Source organism: Copidosoma floridanum, unplaced genomic scaffold (assembly GCF_036245765.1).
Source record: "Copidosoma floridanum isolate Cflo_tuat_1 unplaced genomic scaffold, Cflo_Japanese_pri ptg000020l, whole genome shotgun sequence".
NCBI lineage: Eukaryota > Metazoa > Arthropoda > Insecta > Hymenoptera > Encyrtidae > Copidosoma > Copidosoma floridanum.
The window spans coordinates 34,798,915-34,820,376 of NW_028321897.1; the positions used below are offsets into that span (position 1 = coordinate 34,798,915).

The following is a 21,462-nucleotide window of genomic DNA, read 5'->3' on the forward strand; positions in this document are numbered from 1 at the left end:
GCGCTAAATGGCTGGAAAACAGAGAGAGACAGAGGGAAATTCTCGTATCTGTCTCTCTCGCACCGTCTGATGCAGTTTTCAGGCATAAGCGCACTCTATTCTAATATCTCTATGGTTAAATGTAAAATATGGCTTATAGAAAAACCTAAAAACTGCCGCAAAAATTCTTATAATTGAATAATTTGTTTGTCCATGAAGTTAAAAAAATCTTCAAAATAGAAAATTTTTCAATTTTTAATAACTAATAACTCTTTTATCTAAATCCTTCCAAACCAAGCGTTAACTATGTGCCTTCATAGTGCTAATCAACACAATAAGTTTTAATTTATTGCCTTGACAGTTTTTGCAAAAGTGAATTACTTATTAAACAGGAGTCTGTTTACAGGTTGCCATTTTTTAGACATCTAAAAATGATAATTTAAACGATATTATCTTCTTAAAGAGTTATATTATTAGCTATGCATGTGATTTGTACCTTATGCATTTATGCAAATTGAATTTTTTTTAAATAAGCTTTGAAAACACAGGTAAGTTTGAATGTTACAAATAGTAAAAAAATTTTCTCATTTTTTATCGTACAGATTCGTGACTAAGTTCATCGTAAAGCTGAGACTTTTGTACAAATTACATAGAAAAAGTTGCTCTAAGTCACTTGAAAGCAGAGAAAACTTTTTTTTAATTTATCGTCGTTACTTAAAAAAACGATAATTTTTCACCAAACATGCTCATGTGATCAATTATTTGTATATGTAATAAATATGAAAATCATGATATTAACTTAATCAATTATTACTTTGTACTGAATTCGAAAACAGCAATGTTTTTCGTTCGAGATCGATAATTAACCTGTGACTAGGTCAGTGGCCGAACTTGGCTCGTTGGTTTTAGTCCCAGCCCTTCAAATCCTATCAACTGAAGAAAAATTTTTTACATTACATTTACAACTATACAACGTAGAATGGCCATTTTTTCTATTTCGGAAAGCTCGCGAAAATGATAAAATTCGACATATTTTGAACTCTCGCAAAATTAGTCTGCCTACAAGAAAATGTCTACATGAACATTGGGATACGTGATAACATTTGGAATTTGGATGAAAGGATAGTGAGTTATTAACAATTTTAAGACTTCCCTATTTTAAAATTTTTTTTTAATTTTGCAGGGAAACCAACAGTCTGATTTGAAAAATTTTTGCGGTGTTTTGTAGGTCTTGTCACAAGCTATATTTCTTACATTTAAGATTTAAAAGAATGTATAGTTCTTGAGCTATTATTAAAAAACTAGTTTTGTTAACTGTGACAATCTTTGTAACAACGTTTCATCGACAAGTAGCTCTTGCGTAAGACGGTTTTTAATTGTCTGTGTCTTTCCTATCTAAAGATACTTTTTCTGTTGTATTTTCAAATTTTTAGAACGGGGCTCCCCAACAGTCTAGGTCGTAATCTGGAGTTTGTTGGAGAAAATATTTGGATTTGGTTTTATTGCGTTATCTTGTACAAAATCATCTCCTATCAATAACTTCGTATGTTGCCAGGTTCAAAACTTTGTCAAAAATTGTTTAGACAATTTTTATTTTAACAAAAATTGCAAATTGTTTATTTGGACTCAGAAAAAATTTTTTTCTATCTTTTGATTATAAACAAAAAAAGACTTTTGCAACTTATTTATAAAGTTAATACTTTATGAGATATTAATTATTAAAGTTCGAAAAAATGCAAAAATGGCTGTTTTCTACCAAGAAAAATGATACGAAAAACTAATAATTTTTATATTGCCAAAGTTCTTTAATACTCTATAAACATTTTTGAACATATTCCCAAAGCGTCTTAGACTATTATTTTATTGTAACCCGTTTTTTTTCAACTCTGTGTTGGGCTCTCTGAAGTATATCCATGTGTTAGACAAACAAGGGATGTGGATCTTCATGAATAGATATACTTTTTCGTAGCTTTAATTTTTTGAACGATAATAATTATTTTCAGAATAATTATTTTTAACAGCACTTATTACTTACATTTTTTTCAACTGTAAGAGAAACATTTGTAAAGTTTACTAAAGAAAAATGTTCCAACTAAATGTGGGAGGGTGAATCTTTTACTATTTAAGCTTAGAATCTTAACGTCTTTTATCATTTCATATACGTCAATGTATAATCAATAACAGAACTACAATTAAGAAATATATTTTGCGAATTTTGGATGTACAAAAAGTAGATTGCCATTGTTTGGTATCCGGGTACAAAGGAGATTTCTTGTTTGCTGAAAATTTTTTATTTTTAACTGTTCAGAGTACGTGATAAAGAAAAGTTTTTTTTTTATCAGTTCAGTGTCATACATTTTTGATACTATAGTTAGTTGTAAGTTATGTAAAATGACATACTCAAATAGTGTTTTAAATACTCGCCTTTTTAAAAGTTTTTTTTCTATTCCGATTGTAATGAATTTTTTTGAGAAAAAGATCAATCTATTGTTCAGCACTATATTATAAACAGTTGTTAAAATAAAAATGTTTCTTTTATAAATTTGTGTTATATTATCACAAAAAGTTTTGCACAAAATTTTTCCTCACCTTTGACTCATGCCATAAACCTCTTGGTTCGTAATCGAAATCTTTTCAAGCATGTATGGAATATGCTATTTTACAAGACTTGAAGTATTCACAACAAAAATCATACTTTCACAAATATTTCATACTTAAGAAAAATTGTTATATTAAATTTCAGAATTCTCGTTATTCGTTTTTCAACATGACGTTGCACGTATTGCTTGAAATATTATTATTATTGATACATACGCACACACCTAAAAAATTATTTGTATCTAAAACAACCTAGTACTAAAATTTAATAAGCAATGTAGAAATAAGCAACAGTTGTAACAATAAGGCTTGTATTTTATTATTTTTTTTTTTTTCGATCGAGTGTTTTAGTTGAAAACAATTTGTTTCAGTATGGTAGTGTACTAAGATATAAGCTTTTTAAGGAATTATTAAACTTATAAAGATCATATTCCAAAAAAAAGAATTTAGTTGTTCTTGATATTATTAAACTGTTCTAATCAGTGAGTACGCTTCAAATAGAATATCAAATCATACTTTTAATTTCGTGATTCGAAGTTGAAACAGAAATATTGCTTTGATTGACCGATAACTATGCACTTTCATCTGTCGTACAAGTACATAACATCATGCGTAGAGCAGACAAGGTCACTGCTTTGGTACTTCTTGTGTCTATCAGTTAATGTTTGCGGAAAAAATCTCGTAATATGACCAACTTGTATGGATAACTTTTCACTCCTATAATAATTATGTAAAATTTAATTTAAACGTATAGATCATTTCAGAATACTGCAATACTTAAAATTTGTAATGCACACAGTTGTAATCCATGCAATAAGGTCATCTCATTCAGCATTTAAAAAACCATCCAGCTTAGGTGCATTATCGTCATGGCCATTTATTTTACCGAAATAAACACTGTGTGTTCGCAACAACAATAAAACTAATAGCATTTAAATTTGAGGATGCAAAAAAGTCATGGTATTATCATCTACTTCAGAGTACTAAGTGATTACTTTTGAGTGTCTTCTGAGAGAGAAGAAGACAAAATGACTGTTTAAAATAATAACTTTTATCGTAAGTACAGTAACTGTTTATGATAATACAATAAAAACCACTATTTGAAAAGTTAAAATTTATGATTGCAAAAGTAAAAAGTCTTACGATTAAAAGTAAAAAATTTTATTACTTTTTACTCTCAGAATAAAAATTAATCCCAATACAAAAAAAATACGCAATGATGATTTAAATCAGACAAGGGAACCTTTAAATATGATCAGCTGTAAGGGTATTAACTTATACACCCACACATACCCACATATATTTTTATATAATCTTTAGTACTTTTTTATATCAAACTAAGTTTTATAAAGGAGTCTTATCAATTCTTTTTAACAAGATATCGTTAAACCATGAGAAAAAAGGAAATACATTTTTTCTAAAAAAATAAGTTTTTAATAGACATAATCGACATAAGAGAAGGAAGATCGATGAAACTTAAGTTATTTTGACTGGTATTGAATATACAAAAATAAGGAAAAGTTAATGCTAATCAAAGTCAGCTCTAGAAATTCCAGGATATGACTGATATCACACCCACAGTCTCACTCACTCTTACACAAAGAAAGAAAGTCACATAGACACTTTAGCAGAGTTTTTTCGTTAGTTTAAAATTTTTTTAAATACATTTATATCGTGTTATCTCAACATTTGATTTATCATCAAATACAAAGCTTTTTCTATAAGAAAAAAAAAAAGAACAAGAAAAAATAATCAGTGGACCGTGGGTGCTTGGGTACCCAAATATGAAGTTGTACTTCTATAAATTTATGTAACAGATAATATGATTATCATTATAAATATACCTTCTATGAAACGATATTATGTACAAAAGTGGTGCAATTATCATTGGAATAAGTATACCTACGTTAATTAAGTGTAGTTTTCATTAGTATTTGAATGATAAGTAATTAAGTGATTCTAAACAATATATTACGGCATGATACAATAGCCTACATCTCTATTGTCACGATCACAGTAGTCGTATACGCTGAATTCCTACTTTACACGTTTTTCTAGTCCACGGTTAACACTCGTAATATATTTGTTTCTTAAAAATTAAGAAAAATCATCCTGAAGTACCACTTTCTTTTCTACAATAAGGTAGCATTACATGCCAGTAAAAGTCCCTTCATAGCGTTCGTCACAGGTAGGTTTTTCCGACAGATATTAGTTGAACGCCAAATGTACATTCGAAATAGTATAAAAAATATCCACAAAAATTGCAGATCGTTTAACTGAACTTTTATTCATATATTTAATTTTTTTTAAATTGCTATTTACCATGTAACCGTATAGAAGAATCATGTCAACTTGCTTTCATATATTGTATACAAATATTTAATTTTTTTGGTATGAACGATTACTTTTAGATAAACCTGCTATAAAATTATTACATAGATCCATTAGTGGTATTTTTCCATAAAACAAGAAAAAAGGGGTTGAGCATGCGTAAAATCACGTGAAGTTACTTATATATAATATGTAAAAATCTCCCAATTTCTAGTTGTATCAAAGATTGCTTTAAGAAAAACCTATGAAGTTTTTAAATAGATCTACAAGTTTTTTTTTTTTTAATAATGCAAAAAAAAGGGGTCAAGTATGCCTAAGAGCGTGTATGTAAGAACATCCGTATGAGAAAAATCATCGCCAGCGTTAACGCACATATGTATGCGTCTTTCACTTGTTAGAACTTTTCCTTCACTAACTATGTAATGAACGTCCTTAAGTAAAAAAATAACTTTAGCGCTTTAGACTTTTACAATTACTTATTCATGATTAAAGTCTAAAGCGCCATTAAAATTAATCACAGTTTTTCTACAAATCAGAAAATTTATTTTCAATTTTTGAAAGTTTAAAAAAGAAGAATAGTATTAAAAATTGTTTATTGATTTTTAAAAGTAACAAACTTACGATGGGTAAATTGATATTTATTAATCTATAAAGGAGCTGCTCTGGTAAAATATACTAATTTCGGAGTTTAAAAAAATTTATTAAACTAAAAAAATTAGCTTATTAAACAAATTCTTGATTTACAAATGTTATTAATAATCAAAACGAATTAATGAGTAAACAATAAATTAAAATTCATATAAGAGATAAAAAAAAAGTTACGGACCACATCATATCAATAAGTAATCAAATTTCCTATTTCGGGACTGCTCAAAGCAGAGTGGGTAAGGGGCTCGGCTGGTGTGCAGAAGGTCGAAAGTTAAAATTAATTTGTAAACTGTGTTCTTAGAACGAAGTTCTTTATCACGGTTGATAATGGGATGTATACCGTAAGGAAAAATGGCGAGTTTTAGAAAAGGGAAAACACAGAGGAGCAGTGGCAACACAGAAAAAGCCAGCCAGGGCACGGACGTACCAGCCAGAAAAAGTAATAAAAAAGCGTACACTTCCATTTTCGCTGGCTACAAAAAAAAAATGATAAAAAACAGCCAAATTGAAGAGAATTTGATTACAAATCGAATGCATAAAAATTTGTGTAAGCCGATGTTATTTTAATAAATGGGAGCCCTTTTTTGGTTGGCATGCGTACACACGATTCTCACATCTATCTAAGCCCAGGCACGACAATCACATTGCTTTCTGGCTGATAAATTCCCAAGCCTTTCATACATGACAAATGTATGAAAAGACATATACCACCGTAATCCGCTGTAGAAAAGACATATTGAGCTCACATGCATTTACGAACTCTGTATTTTACAGTTTACATGTGATTTCTACATACATGTGAGAACTTCTTTCTTACCGTGAGACTCCGAGTCCCGCACGCTGTTGTTTTTTTTTTTTTTTTTTATCTTAGCCAAGCTTCTTATGTATGGCCCTCAGTCAACAAAAATGGAGAAAAGTGTCACACTTTTTCTTGTCCCCTTCGTTCCTAGTCATCCCCCCCCCACCACTACATACTTTCTTGGCAGCAAGAGTAGTATACATATACTGATAGTATGTGCACGTGTGCTCTCTCTCTTTCTTTCTTTTGGCGTCACCAAATGGCCCAAAAATTTAAATCTAAAACTAGATAAAAAACTCGAAATTAAGACAGGTGAAGAACAAATTTTTAAGAAAACGTATGAGCCAGTAAAATATCTAAAAAGGGATAAAACTATCCAGAGGTATTCCAATAATAACTTTCTATTTCTATAGTAAAAACTGAAGATAAAATACTTTAAAATTTTATGTATACTTGAAAGAAAAAGAGTTTTCAATTTCAGTACCTAAGACTATGAAATTTAGTTTCTCGTTTCTAACAAGTTCACAATGTAGATTAAAAAATTTTATTTTTCATAGTTCGTGTTCAATTAAAAAATTACTTTATGGAGTGAGTCCCAATTGCTTTCTGGCAAGATGACTGTACACCTTGGCATTTTTGAGATGTCAAACTACCATGACTGAGTTAAAAATATACAACTGTCTGAAGTGTTCAAAATCAAAGAAAATTATATGCTAAATTCTGTAGACAAAATCTGATATAGTATTTTGAGCAATACATTTTTCTTTATTCATACAAATTGTCACTATTTGGTTGAAAATAGAAAAACGTGAAACTTAAATGAGTCATAACGAAAAGTAGATGAAAGACGTGCTTCTTGAAATAAGAATCAAAAACCTCGTTTGTTGAATACAAAGTCTTTTACTAAAAGGAAGCACCATGAAACACTAATTAGTTTAATGAACGAAAAATCACTCAAATTTAAATGTTGTAAGCTAGTTATTTAGAAAAAAATTTTTAACTACCACATTACTTATACAGTTATCTTATGGGATATGCAAGAACCGAAAAGCATGAGCTAAGCTGAAATCACGATCAAATTCAAAGGCTCAGCTGAAGTCATAAATATTTCTTTTAAGAGGCCAAACTCTAATTTATTTAAAACATTTTTCCAAATTTTTTTAATTGGAAACGAATCATTTCCTTAATAGCAGTTCTAATTCACAGTTACACTCAAAATTCATTTTACGTAAACAGTTTTTAATATTTATTCTTAACGCACAGTTAACAAAAAATTTGTAACGTTTACCATCACGTACAAAGACATGGAGCTCAGGCCTGAGTTAAATTATTTAGCACGAGGCAGTGGATCCAGTCTCATGTCAACTTTATACCCATGAAAGCCTTAGCAGTTTTTCGTGCAAAGAAGCCAATTGGCCAGGTAACGCTCGTGGTAGCCGTCAGTTGGTCCGACTTGGTCACTAAAGTCACTCATTGATTTTTTTCCCTCCACGATTTGCATTATTACTTTCAATAACGTAAATAAAGCATATTTCCCTTATCTTCATTTTTCCCACTAGTCCTTCCGCTATAAATGTCTCAGATTAACCCACGTCTACGTAGCAGGAGACATTTTTAGATATCGTTTATGGTTATTACGTGAAAGCACAAGAATATAGGGTACGAACTTATCTACAACACCTTAGCACTCACCGTTTTGTAAGTACCTTCATTTATTTTTGTACTTACCCTTGTATCAATGAGGTATCAACTTAACGAAAACAATGATGTATTTCTTTCAGAGTCTTCAGTCGTATTCAAACGAAGATGATAGTTGGCATGGAAAACGTGGAACAAACAGTCATAAGAATCAACTAACAATTCACCTCATGGCTTTAGAGTTGCTCAATGAAAAAGTGCAAGTCAGAATGGTACCAAATTTGTTGAAAGAGAGAAAAGGCATTAACGTTAAAGAATTAGTTGAAAAAGCACGTCACGTTATTAAAATTAGTTCAATGGATTTAAAAATGGGTAAAAAAAGTAAGACAATTATTGACATGAATGCAAAACGGCTTTAACCAACTCATAACAAAAATTTTTATTGGAACAAAACTCCTTTTTTTGCGTTATGAATTTTGAGCGAACGGAAGCTAGACCTTAGAAACTATAACAAGACTTTTTTCCGACCCTGCTATAGTAATACAGCTATGTATAAAGGTATGCCGCACGCAGCTCTCTCTCTCTCTCTCTCTCTTCAAGCGTGCACATCGAAGGACTCGACGGCTCTCTTTTGTTCGGCCTCCTACGGTTGTTGTCGGCAAATATACCCTCCTCTCAGCACCGCGTACTGTCAGCACTACCTACACATTTACAGCGGCCACTGTGAGTGTATACGCATATTTTGACTCAACGTATAACGTATTATTCTCTTTTCGCTTTCCGCCCCCACGCTATTGTACATATTGCACTGGCTGTAAAAATGGCTGTTTGGTTCATTGACCAAAAAAAAAAAAAAATACGATATAATCTTATGTTTTTCAGTAGAGAATTTCTCTAGAAATATGAAAATAATGGTTTTACCCAAATAAAAAATCGATTTTATTTCTTTCATTAAAAATTTGCGGTTGGTTGACAACTTTTTATTTAGTTTTTTGCTTTTGTCTCCGCTTCTGTTACTTGTAGAATAACTATACAGCCGTTAATCTTGTTTTTATCAAGTTTCCTTCAGAATAGACGTCTTCAAAAATTTATTATTTATTATTATAATACACTTATAATAACAAAGGGCGAAAAAAATTTTTTTAAGCCCAAAATCTTTCGATCGGCGTAGAAAAAAAAGCTACCATGTCAATTTGAAAGTAACCGTGAGAAAACATAGATGTAACGTTGCACAATAAGAACCTATTTTTAAAATTATAAAATAGTTATTAGTGTTTGGTTATTTAATTTTCTAAAGTAATACTTTGAAGTCTTATTACAAAGTTAATTGCTAGCTTACAAGAATTTTTGAGCTATTGCATTGACACAGTCACAATTAATGTTGTTATTTTTTTCTGATCTCGTATGACATGTGTAAACACAAAATAAAATTTATTTGTGTACTCCAACCTAATACATACTTAAATTACTGATTCACTCTTTATCCTATACATTATGACTGTATGTAAGCATTAAAAGAAGTACCAGTATTCAATGGAATTCCCAACAATCTAAACGTATTTTGTTGATTCCGTTCATACCTATGATGGCAAAGAACAAGTCAGTGAAAAAATTTTTGGAAGACATGGAAATCCAGTGCAGAAATGTATGTGTAGCAGAAGATATTCTCGCAAAAAAAAAATATTCCACAAAACCCGGGTGAAAAAGCTTGAGATTGGGGATATTAAGTACAAAAACAACTCAAAAATTTTATAGAAACATACGAGTCCTCCTTAAATTTTAATATGAGTGATAAAGGAGCTGAGAAAAATAATATAAAATAAATTTTACAAGATTTTACTGTAATCATCAAAACGTGAGTATGAACAAAATTTCCAAGAACTCTTAATAAAGCTTTAACGTTGTCAATGAAATTCAACTTCAAATAAATGTGCATATTACTCGGTACTTGTCCATTCCCTTGCACCCAGCATATTTCACTCCCAAGCAACAGATTACTCAGCTTTTAAGTATTTCACAAATTGCGAGGTCCGAAACTACAAAGCAGTCTCATACCAATATCCTTTGTGCAACTAAACTAGTAATGATTATAAAACAACAGCATTTGTTTTAACTTTTAGCAAGATTACGAAAGACACTACTTGCCAATTTTGTCTTAACTTACATTGCTGCTGCTTTAGCCGTTTAATCGATGTTTTTAGGTACTAAAAGTATTGATTGTTTAATCAACTTAGCAAAAATTATGACAGCCACAAGCTCAATGTCTAGTTATTATAAGGATAACATCATATTAAAAAGATTGTTATAAGAAAAAGTATAATACATTACAATTAGACTGCTGTGATCGGTCAGGTCATGTGATTACAGAAAGTCAAATATTATGCCAGAGGAAAGTGGATACATACATGAAATGAGAATCATGCTAGTAACCAGAACCGTTTTTATTCAAGCAGAGATATAAATTTTTGATCGTGACAAGGAAGCTACAATAACAGTAAGAATAACATTAAAATCAAGGTAACTTCCAGGGAGATAATAATTTCCAGAAAAGTATATGGATGAAAGATGCGAGAGAAAAAAATTAGTAAAAGGGTCTTTATTAGGAATAAGAATTTTAAAATGAGGTATGACAGTTATTAGAGTGATGATAATTACTGTAACAACAATGAGAACAACATTATTTGCATCTATAACAGGAATAATTTTAGTGCAAATTGGAGTTACCGTGATAATTATAATGTTAACAATAATCGTAAAAAATACCATAATAATAATAATAATAATGATAATAATAATAACAATAATAATAATAACAATAATAATAATAACAATAATAATAATTATTATTATAATAACAATAATAACAATAAAAAAAATTGTCATAGTAATTATGATTATAAGAATAATAGTAAAACAAAAATAATCATAATAATAATAAAAATAATAATAATAATAATAAAAATTATAACTATAACACTAGTAATAATAATAATCCCTGGGCTAAGGAAGTCAGCATATAGGGCGCGTTTCCCTGGGTGTCGCATGAAGGAGACCTTCCGCTGGTGTATGGTTCTGGGTTACTACGGTAATCGAAGCTTGTGTCCATGGGTGGTTGGACCGAAATAAAATAGTTTCCATGGAATAAAATACCAAGGAGAACTCCTTCTAAAAAATATAAGTTAGGTTTCCGAATCAAACCTGCAATGGGTGACGCTAATAAAAACTTAGTACCTGTGATAACCTCTCCGAGGGAATCCGCTAGCAGTTCCGACCTGGTGAAAGCCCAGGTAACTGGTGTTGGTCTCACAAATTATGGGAAAAGCCATTAAGGCGTCCAGAACAAAATCAAGGAAAAAACCTCTCCTAAAACCCACTCACGTAAGGGCTTCACATTCATTCCCAGCCATGGACAAGACAGACTGCTAAGCGCTGAACACAGATCGAGGGACGTCAGTGCTGCCAGCTTTTTCAGTAATAACACCGAGACACGTCTGGAATATACCAGGAACATGAGATCAGAACTTACTATGGAGCAGACGAAGGAGGACACCGTATTCACAGAACTCGAGAAAAAACGAAAAATGTGGTGAAAGCAGCAACAATAACGTACACAAAATCAGTAATGCCAACAAGAAAAGGTATAAAAGTGGTGTTAAACCTTCTACATAAGTTTGAAGATAGCCGCGAAAAGTTGATAGCAAACCTTCTAGAACAAGCCGATGATAATCTGATTCAAAGGACGTACAAATTTAAAAAAAAAAGAAAGAGTATCACACGCTCTATCCAATTTAGATTCATGAAAAGAGTGTTGACAGGCAAGAAAAACAGGAGCCCAGAAGCTCCAAAAGAGACTCCTAACCCCCTTCTAAAAAAGGGAAAAAGACCCGGGAAAATCAAGAGCTTAACCGCAACATGAAAATTAATGGTAGTGACAGTGAAAAACGTGATAGTGCCTAGGAAAAGAAGAAGAAAATTCTCGTTACGGTCGTGGAAGGACAGAACTTTGCCAAGATCCTAAAGAAGATAAGGACTGATTTCAATCCAAAAAACACTGAGATCACAATCAAAGGAGTCACTACGACTAAAAAAGGAGACCTTTTTCTTAAAGCTAAGGGAGTGAAGGACAGAGAGTTCCTGGTTTGCAGTATAGCTTAGACCGTTAAAGGGCTATGATCCATTAAATCAGATAAGAAAAGGGTAACGCTCAAAATTTTGGATTTCTATATCCAATTACCAAGAAGGCTGACGCAAACTTGCATTTAGTAGAATCCCTAATTGTTTGCCACAAATGAGGACAGTGAAACTGCTAGGAGTGAAGAAGAGAGGGCAGAAAGTAGCTTTGGTGAATACTGAAGAGACTCATACCAGATCTATAGAAGAAGTGAAGATTATGTTGATAGGCTTCATAAGCTGCTAAGTAAGTAGACAGGTTGAAGTACTCAGATTTGATAGGTGTCTGGGGTATAAGCACATAGCCGGAAACTGCAACAAAGAGGACCGGTAAAAGCTATGCCTTCAATGTGGCAGCTGCAATCATCGGAAAAAAATGCAAGGAGGAGGCCTGATGTTTCACTTGCAGAACAAAAAGTGCTAAACACAGAGCAGGTAGTGCTGGCTGCCCATCATTTAGAATGGCACTAGAAAAGTAAAAAAGTAAGGTGCCCACAAGACGCAGATAGAGCTCAAAAGGATAGAAGCTATATGACCATTGTAGACCTAAGCTGCGATGACTTACCCAAGCCATCAGCATGGGAAAGCAACGGGAATTAATGTTCCCACAAAACAGCAGACGACCAGACGAAATAAGAAGAAGGCAATATCATGACGGTAACAATACTCCGATGGAAGGCCACGTCAATGGTTGATACTCCGTGGTCCTGGTTCGAAGTATTTATGTGGAATTGAATTCCGAACCGAGTGTCCCAGAAGATAAGCCTTGCCAGTTTACTAGTATTTAGTCACTAAGAACATTGTAGTGAGAAATGAGCATTAATAGACTGACTGCTAGTCCTTCACAGGAAAGTGGTTTGTACCTTTTTCTTCGTGCATAAAGGCCTTGCATAAAAAAATCACGTATTAGTAACAATAATAAAAGTAATAATGATAATAATAATAACAATAATGATGATAATAGTAATAATTATAATAGTAATAATAATAATAACAATAATAGTGACAATCTTCAAAGCAATAAATATTTTTATAATAATGGTGTTCACCTGAATATTTGCCGACAAACCTTTTCTAAATTCAAATTGCGTCACGTTCGTTATTCTTATATTAAAGTAATTTTCCGATCATACGCCTTTATCATCGCGTACATTTGCAATGCCCAAGAGACCGTTTTACCTTTACTCTTGTACCTTTATTTATCAATGTACTAGAATTTCTACTTTAACTTCTGTCTCTATAAATATTGCTCTGCAAGCATAGTAAGTTAGTTAGCGCGCCGCGGCGGCAGAGAAAGCTTCTCTCCGCTTGCCTTCACTTGAGCACATTTTCCTAATTTAAGCACTGTAAATATATTGTATAAATTTTTATTGCACATTTGCGTTACATTTATTTTGCCGTAAACTACTTCCACCTCCACACGACTGAACTGGATTGGGAGCAGCATAAAACCCCTTCACTCGTGAACAAATGGCATCGATGAACCATTGTTGGGTAAAGAAAATTCCCACAGTGAAAATTACGGTCGGTAGCATAAAAGTTACTGTCACTAACATACCAATCTATATGGTGTTGGAGAAGCAAATAGGCAGAGAAAAAGGGGGCATTCCAGAGGTTCTCAACAAGTGCTCCCAAATATGACTGGCAAACTTGTGGGAAATTTAAATTAGCTATATGGAGCGGGACGCAAATCTCCAGATAACTCGACAAAATTACATACGCAATACTTCAATAAATTGATTCCAAGCTATTGAACCTAATAACCCAACGGGCCAATCAGTGGCCTTATGAGATTTTGAAATTAGTAAAATTCGCTTTAATTATTTAGAATGAATAAATAATAACATGATTGCCAATCTCTGCACAGCCCAGGGCACCTACTGGTCGCTTACTATATTTAGAAACAAATAAAATAACAATAGGAGCGCCAATCATCACACAATCCAGGGCGCCTACTAGTCATTTCAATTATTTGTAATGAATAAATCATAACATGAGAGCGGATCACCAAACAACCTAGGGTGCTTACTAATCACTTTAATTATTTGTAATAAATAAATAATAACATGAGCGCCAATCACTACAGAACCCAGACGCTTACTGCTCGCTTACTTAATTTATAATAGAAAGAAAGCACAACATGAGCGCCAATCACAATAGAACCTGGGGCGCTGATTGGTTGCATTAATTATTTTAAGTAAATAAAATAATAATTCAAGTATCAATCAAGCACAACAAGTACTGAGAAGTAAGTGTCCTAAATAATCTTGTAATGGGCGCTCGCGTTATTACTTAATAAATTTTATTAATAATTTAAATGTACAGTTAGCAGCCCCAGTTGTGTGAAAACTGTAACTTGCGTTATTAATAATTTAAATTTATCAATTATTACAACGACCAGTTAGCACCCCAGGTTGTGTGGTGATTGGCGCTCGTGTTATAATTTTATTTATTTCTTAATTTAGTAAGCAACCAGTAAGCCCCCCGGGTTTTGTGGTGATTGACGCTCATGTTACTATTCATTTATTACGAATAATTGAAGTGACCAGTAGTTATTTCTGAATTTAGATAGCAACCAGTAAGCACCCTGGGTTGTGTAGTGATTGTTGCTTATGCTGTTATTTTGTTTGTTTTTAAATTCAGTAAGCGACCAGTAGGCACCTCAGGTTGTGTGGTAATTGGCTCTTATGTTATTATTTATTCATTACAAATAATAAAAGCGACCAGTAAGCGCCCCGGGTTGTATGATGATTGGCGCTTATGTTATTTTTTTATGTATTTTCAAATTAAGTAAGCAACCAGTAACTGCTCCGAGTTGTGTGGTGATTGGCGCTCATAATATTATTTATTCATTACAAATAATTAAAGCGACCAGTAAGCGCCTCGGGTTGTATGACGATTGGCGGTTATGTTATTTTTTTTATGTATTTTCAAATTAAGTAAGCAATCAGTAACTGCCCCAGGTTGTGTGGTGATTGGCGCCTACGTTATTATTTATTTATTACAAATAATTAGAGCGACCAGTAAGTGTCACAAGTTGTGTGGTGTTTGGAGCTCGCGTTATTATTAAATATATTTTACTAATTATTAAATCTCACGAGGCCCCTAATTGGCATTTTGGGTTATTGGGTTTAATAGCTTGGGATTAATTTATTAAGTTGTTGTATATGTTATTTTGTCGAGTTATCTAGGGATTTCCGTCTTGCTCCATATAGTTAATTTAAATTTCCTGCAAGTTTGCCAGTCACATTCGGAATCACTCATTGGGAACCTCTGGAATTCCCCCTTCTTCTCTGACTATTCGCTTGTTCAATACTATACAGATTGGTATGTTAGTGACAGTAACTGTTATGTTACTGACCGTTATTTTTACTGCCAGAATCCTTTTCACCCAACACTGTGACATACTCTACGTACATATATTAAATACGGATCAAAACACTAGTAAACGGACAGAGTGTTTGAATATGGGTTCAGTGAGCGAAAGAAAGAGCGAGAGGAGAAAGGTGTTGATTGCGTTATTGACCAATATGGCCGATGCGCTGAGCGTCAAGGTGGAGTGAGAGTCGTTTGCTGCGCGACACCAGTCTGCAACCGGCTGTGCACTTTCTTGGTTGAGCCGATCGAGATCTAGTGCACAGACGAGGTCTGGGTGCCATTGTCACTCACGGAAAGTACCGCAACTTGGTTTAACAGAGCGGTGGCTCTTTTGTACTTCTGATTTCGGCGCATCTCGGAGTAGATGCTGTTCGCAACGTTGGAAAGCTACTGCATGAGCTCTGTCGATAACCACGCAATAAAATTCATAATTTGCTAACTGTTACATCATAACTGCATTAATTTTTTTTAAACACATGTTAATAGCCATTTTTTCTAAATTTATATAGTGTCTTTAGTGCAACGTTTGGTACAAAAAACAGGTACTTTTGAGGATATAAATTTTTTCAACTTGTTTTCGCTTTTTCTGGTATAAAGTGTAAAGAAATTTTGTTTACATTCTGGTCCCAACAAAAGATCGACTTGATATTTTCCATTTCATGTATATAATTAATACCAATCATTAGTTTTGAACTAAAAGCTAACTACTCTACACTTCGTAGTAGAAACTACTACACAGAGTTAGCCAACGTTACTCCAACCCCCTTACTACTGTTACGTAGTAGCAACAACCGAACACTACTGTAAAATTTACTACATTTTTCTCTCAGTGTAGTTGCCACCTAGCGGGCGGTAGGCGGTCCTATCAAGTAAAAAGTTTCGAAATTGAGGCTGCGCGTGACATTTACAAATCAAATTTATATAAAGCGATCGAATTTAATGAATAGTAATTATTTTAATAATTAATAATTATTAAAATAATACTTTGGACGTTAACAAACCCCCCCATTTTAAAGAGTTAGTAATAAATTTGTGAAGCAATGGCAGAGCTACAAGAGTCGGAGAAGTTATCACTCTCGATATAAATGCTCTCGATCATTCATTCATTCAGTCTCCATTGACAGAGGTCCGCAGTTGCATGCATAGTCACACTTATACTACTTTATTCAGTGTCTTTTCACTATATACATACATATACATATGCATATATATATATATATATGTGTGTGTGTGTGTGTTTTTTTCCACTACACTTCACTTTATTTTCGTGGTCGTAAGTTGTAGCGTTGGTATGGCCCATCGGGACCTCCGCGTGGCTGTGCTAAGACTTCATCTGATTTCTCTGAATTATTTTAGAATGGTCTGATGGATATATCTGATTTGCTTGTCTCGTTAGTTGGTTGGCTCGATCTCCTGATAGGATCTTGTAGGAGGCCCTGGATCTCTGGTGAACCGTAAAGTTGTCGATGCTGGCAGGTCGAAGTGAGCATTTGGACGTCAGCGGCGATCGATGTCCTCGGTGTGGGCGTGTAAAGCTTTGTGATAGTTTGTTCCGCAGAGACCAGGTAGATATGTCTCACCACATGAGCCACGATAGGATAGGGGCCACTGCCGATACGTGGAGCTACTCGTCTGAGCTGGTTTAGAATGGTCTAGCTGACTGATCCATTTGACTCGCAAGTTTTTTTTTTCTAGTCCTACAATTTAACGTAAAATTGGAAAGTGTAATCCTCAAAGAGGAGCTTGGACATGATGCGAAGCTCTGATGCCAGTGTGTCGAAGCGGGTGTTCGAGCACGGACAGCGATCAGTCACCTCTGTTAGAGCGAGCTTGGATGGTACGTCATCTGATGTGTAGTTGAAGCATGAGTCTCGAAAAGGAGCATCGGTATGACGCAAGCACTGATGCCAGTGTGTCAAAACGGAGGTTCGAGCGTGGATGGCAATCAGTCTTCTCTGTTTGGGCGAGTTTGGGGGGGGGGTGCGTCATCTGACGTTTAACTTCAAGCTTTATAAAACTTTTGAGCGAATTTATACTTAGTTAATTATTATAATATAATTTTTTTCTTAAATGCTTATTATCTAGTATTATCTAATAAAAAAAAGGAACTTTAAGTCCTTGCGATTAAAACGCATGTTGTTTTATCATAGTTGCATGTTACTGTATGGTTTAATTTTTTTTCAGTATTAGGTTTTAGCATGAATTCAAATTACTTATGCCATTGTATTGCGAATTTGCCAATATTTTGACGTATCATGATAAGTACTGATTGTATCCGTCTATGTATTCTCTGCCCATCATTTAACCATTCCGTTGATGTAATTGAATTTTTATATTTACATTCCCCATATAACCTACATTCAGGTCTTACAAGAACAGCCCTGTGTTGCTTCACACACAAGCTACGAGCCCATACACTACACACTATCAGAAGCCACTGATGCAGCTACATAATTGATGATGGGTCCCGAATTGATACCGATTAATACCATGGAAGAGAAGGTGCAAATATTGGTACCTCCTAAAGCGTTTGCAAATGAAACACTCTGCAATATGCTTATTACAAAATCAATGTTAATTAAGCGATAGCCCCTTATATCTGGATCATTACAGTCTAAATTAGATTAAAAACGCGATCAAGGCATGAGTCGAAGATAAAGAAATGCCTATTCTTCATTTTGTACAAGTAAAACGTACAAATAGGGAAATTCATGTCCTAATAAAAAAACCTTATAGGTACTTTGATACCTATATTTTAGAAAGCCTAGCACTCTTTTTTTTTCTTTTCTCTACATACAAATGAATACTTTTTTACAGCCTGCTAGTCCCGCAGCTCGTTAAGAAATGTAAGACCCAAATCTACAAACATCCAGCTTTTACCGGATAACAAAGGTAAGTAATGACGATTAATCATTTAACAAGCAGAAGATCATGTGGCTGTTGATCGGTTGATGGCCCGTTGGTTTTAAAAATGTTTGACTTATTTTAGACACATATCTGAGATAAATACTAAATTTTTTTTTCATCTAAAAGTTAGATAGAATGCGCTTGGTCTGCTCCAATGTATTCTGCTCCTAGCAAAATTTTTGGTTTAGTTGACTTTTTTTTACTTCAAAAAAAAAATTTTGTAATTATTTTTAACACACTTTTATTTCTAAACCATGACTGGGTGTTGTATTGTAAATTGAAAAAATTTCTTATCTGAAGGATTTTATAACTTTTTTTTAAATAATTTTTATTACTGTTGTAACATTAACAATTCTTACTACAACTTTTAATTTTTTTTTATATCTTTTTTGTCATAGCTCATGAAACTTACCTTACTTGTAATAATGTATTTAAAAAATTAAACAAAATTTAACTAAATTAATAACTTAATAGCCAGATTTTTTGAAACTTCTCATGAAATGAAATTTTCATTCAAAAAATTTTCGAATCGATGTGACATTGTTTATGCTTATCACTTCTATGATATTATTAGGCATGACTTCGTACCTTACAAATAAACTCAAAATCAAGAAAGTAGAGTAGAGTAGAGTAGAGCAGTTTTATTACGCTAAGGACTAGCGGTCCACTATACCTCTACCCTACTCGCAACAAGAAGCACAGATCCTCCGTCGTTACAGTGTCCTTTGCAGCTAGAAAGGAGTTGTTTTCTAAAGATAGAATAAGCGTAGGTAAGACACAGTGTAGCTTTGGTTACATATCTCCGTTTAACAGTGTTATAAATATCATAAGCTAGGCCATATAGACTCGGCTTCCAATATGTTCATTTTGCCACATACAAATATACAGTTTTTTTGTGTGTACTTTCTGACAATCAACACTTAATACTTAAAACTGGTATATTTATCTTTAGCATCGATGAATCTTTTTCCAAACCTAATGTTCTCAGTCCTCTAGTGTTTATTTCAGGTAAAAATTTGCTAATGTACGACCGTATCAAGAAAGGCTGTGGAAGTGTAGATATGTACGTCCATAAAGCTTTAAAGTTTAAGATTGTGGGTGCATCCGATACTCCCTGAGCTTATACTGATTAACCTGAGTATTTAACAGTTGCAATCAGAAGCAATCAATATGTCTTCCTGTGGGCACTCGTCTACAGCCTCCCTAGGACTAATTTTTAAGATAAGGTCGAGTCTGCAATCAGGAACTGTCCTTGCTTATCTGATCTCTTAATACTTATGAAAGTCTTGAATATTGAGTGGAATTCTACGACAACTAACCTAACTGTTTTGAAGCAATCAGTGGCATCTTTAAGCCTGGAAAACATTTCCTTCGATTCATCTCACCATTAGACTACGTCACACTTCACTATTGACTATACTTGCACCAGTGAGTCTCACCTTGGCTTCGAATTTTCATGATTCCGACCACTTTAGTCGACTATTGGGTATGACATACTCATAGCTTACCTTGTGATCTTGGCTCCTCACAATATAAGTAGAACTAAATGCTAGCAAAATTACCGACACCTCAGTAACGAGGCTGTTACTGAAGACTTGGGTAACTATGATTGGAGGTATCTTGATTAATTAATAACAGTCAATGATAAGATGCATCGCATAACAAGTATATTAACTAACCTACTTAATTGCCATACGACTCATCTTACTATTAAGATATGAGACAAAAACCAACTACCTGGATCACATCTGTGGTTCATACAATGATTAGACAGCGTATGAAATGCAGCCACAATAGCAAGGCAGTTAAGGCTGTGGTTTTTGTAGCTTAAAAGCTTACACATGTACACAATCATATGCTCAGGGGTTCAAGATACCGTCTCCACTCACTTAGCCCGCATCTCTGAAAAACTAATATCGTATGTGCGTTTTTCTAAAATTTATCCAATGTTTTGGAGGCCTTATAAAATAAAATGTCCTAATTGCTATGTAAATGTTTAATGTACAATATATTTGCAGCAGTTTTATAATACGCAAATTATGATGGCATAAATATAAGAAGTAACAAAGCACTACAGAGCTGTTATACGCACAGTTTGTCAGAGTGGATGTAAAGTTTAAAAAAATAAACAAATAAAAATAACCAGGTGTGGGTCTCGAGACTCCCGACAGATGTAAAACATTAAAAAATGTGTTATTAAACTTGGTGGTGGTTGATTGTCTATGATACAAAACTATTAATTTTTTTCACCATGAATAGGGATAAACAATAGTGTTGACGCTTTAAGTCAATCGAATTATTGACTATCATACGCGGAGCAACTACCACAAATTTTGTCATGGTTGATAGTAAAGGAAAGGAAAACAAAATAAACTGCAAGAACAATTTTCTTAACTCATGAAACGAAATTGACTTTATTTGTTTTACCTTTCGAAAGGTCTCGAATAATATATTTGCCTGGCCGCTCGCAAAACACTCACCTCCTATCTCTTCTTAGTAAATTTACAAAATACCTGCGCTGTGTTACTAATCTCGCTTGCAGATGTTGAGGTGAGACAAAGGCCTCGATTTGACGAAGAAAAAACGATGTATTTGTCGGTGCCTCCAAAAGGCTGCTCGTTGCTGATGAAGTCCACGGCAATTGATAAGTTGTAGTTTTGTTGCTCTCTCGAATCTCCAAGTTTGAAGAAGAGTCGACTCCGTGGCTTCCCAGTCGCTTGCTCCGGCCAAACAGAACGAAAAACTGAACTCAAATAAGCCTCGCACCATCGACTACCTCAAGAAATTTTCCCCCACGCATAAGGAAAAGCGAACTATCCTTGTCTAGTTAATACCTAACAACACACAGACTCACACGGAGAGAGCATACCTACTACTCAAATTACAAATTTACTCTCTACTCTTACAGCTCTCTCTCTCTCTTTTTCTCATACATTCTAACATACCGCCCACCTTGTTGTGGCCAAGCAACAATCAAATTGGTTTTCTACTAATTCTAAAACACAATTGAAATT

At 33.5% G+C, this 21,462-nt stretch overlaps 1 protein-coding gene across 1 annotated transcript in view; it reads right to left on the minus strand.

Moving 5' to 3' along the window:
- The window catches only part of LOC106644202 (uncharacterized), a 728,649-nt gene extending 725,436 nt beyond the window's left edge, over nucleotides 1-3,213 (minus strand). The window contains exon 1 of the mRNA XM_089593743.1: nucleotides 2,569-3,213. The gene's annotated coding sequence lies outside the window, so the exon portion shown is untranslated. The remainder of the gene's footprint in view (nucleotides 1-2,568) is intronic.
- Nucleotides 3,214-21,462: the final 18,249 nt, after the last annotated feature.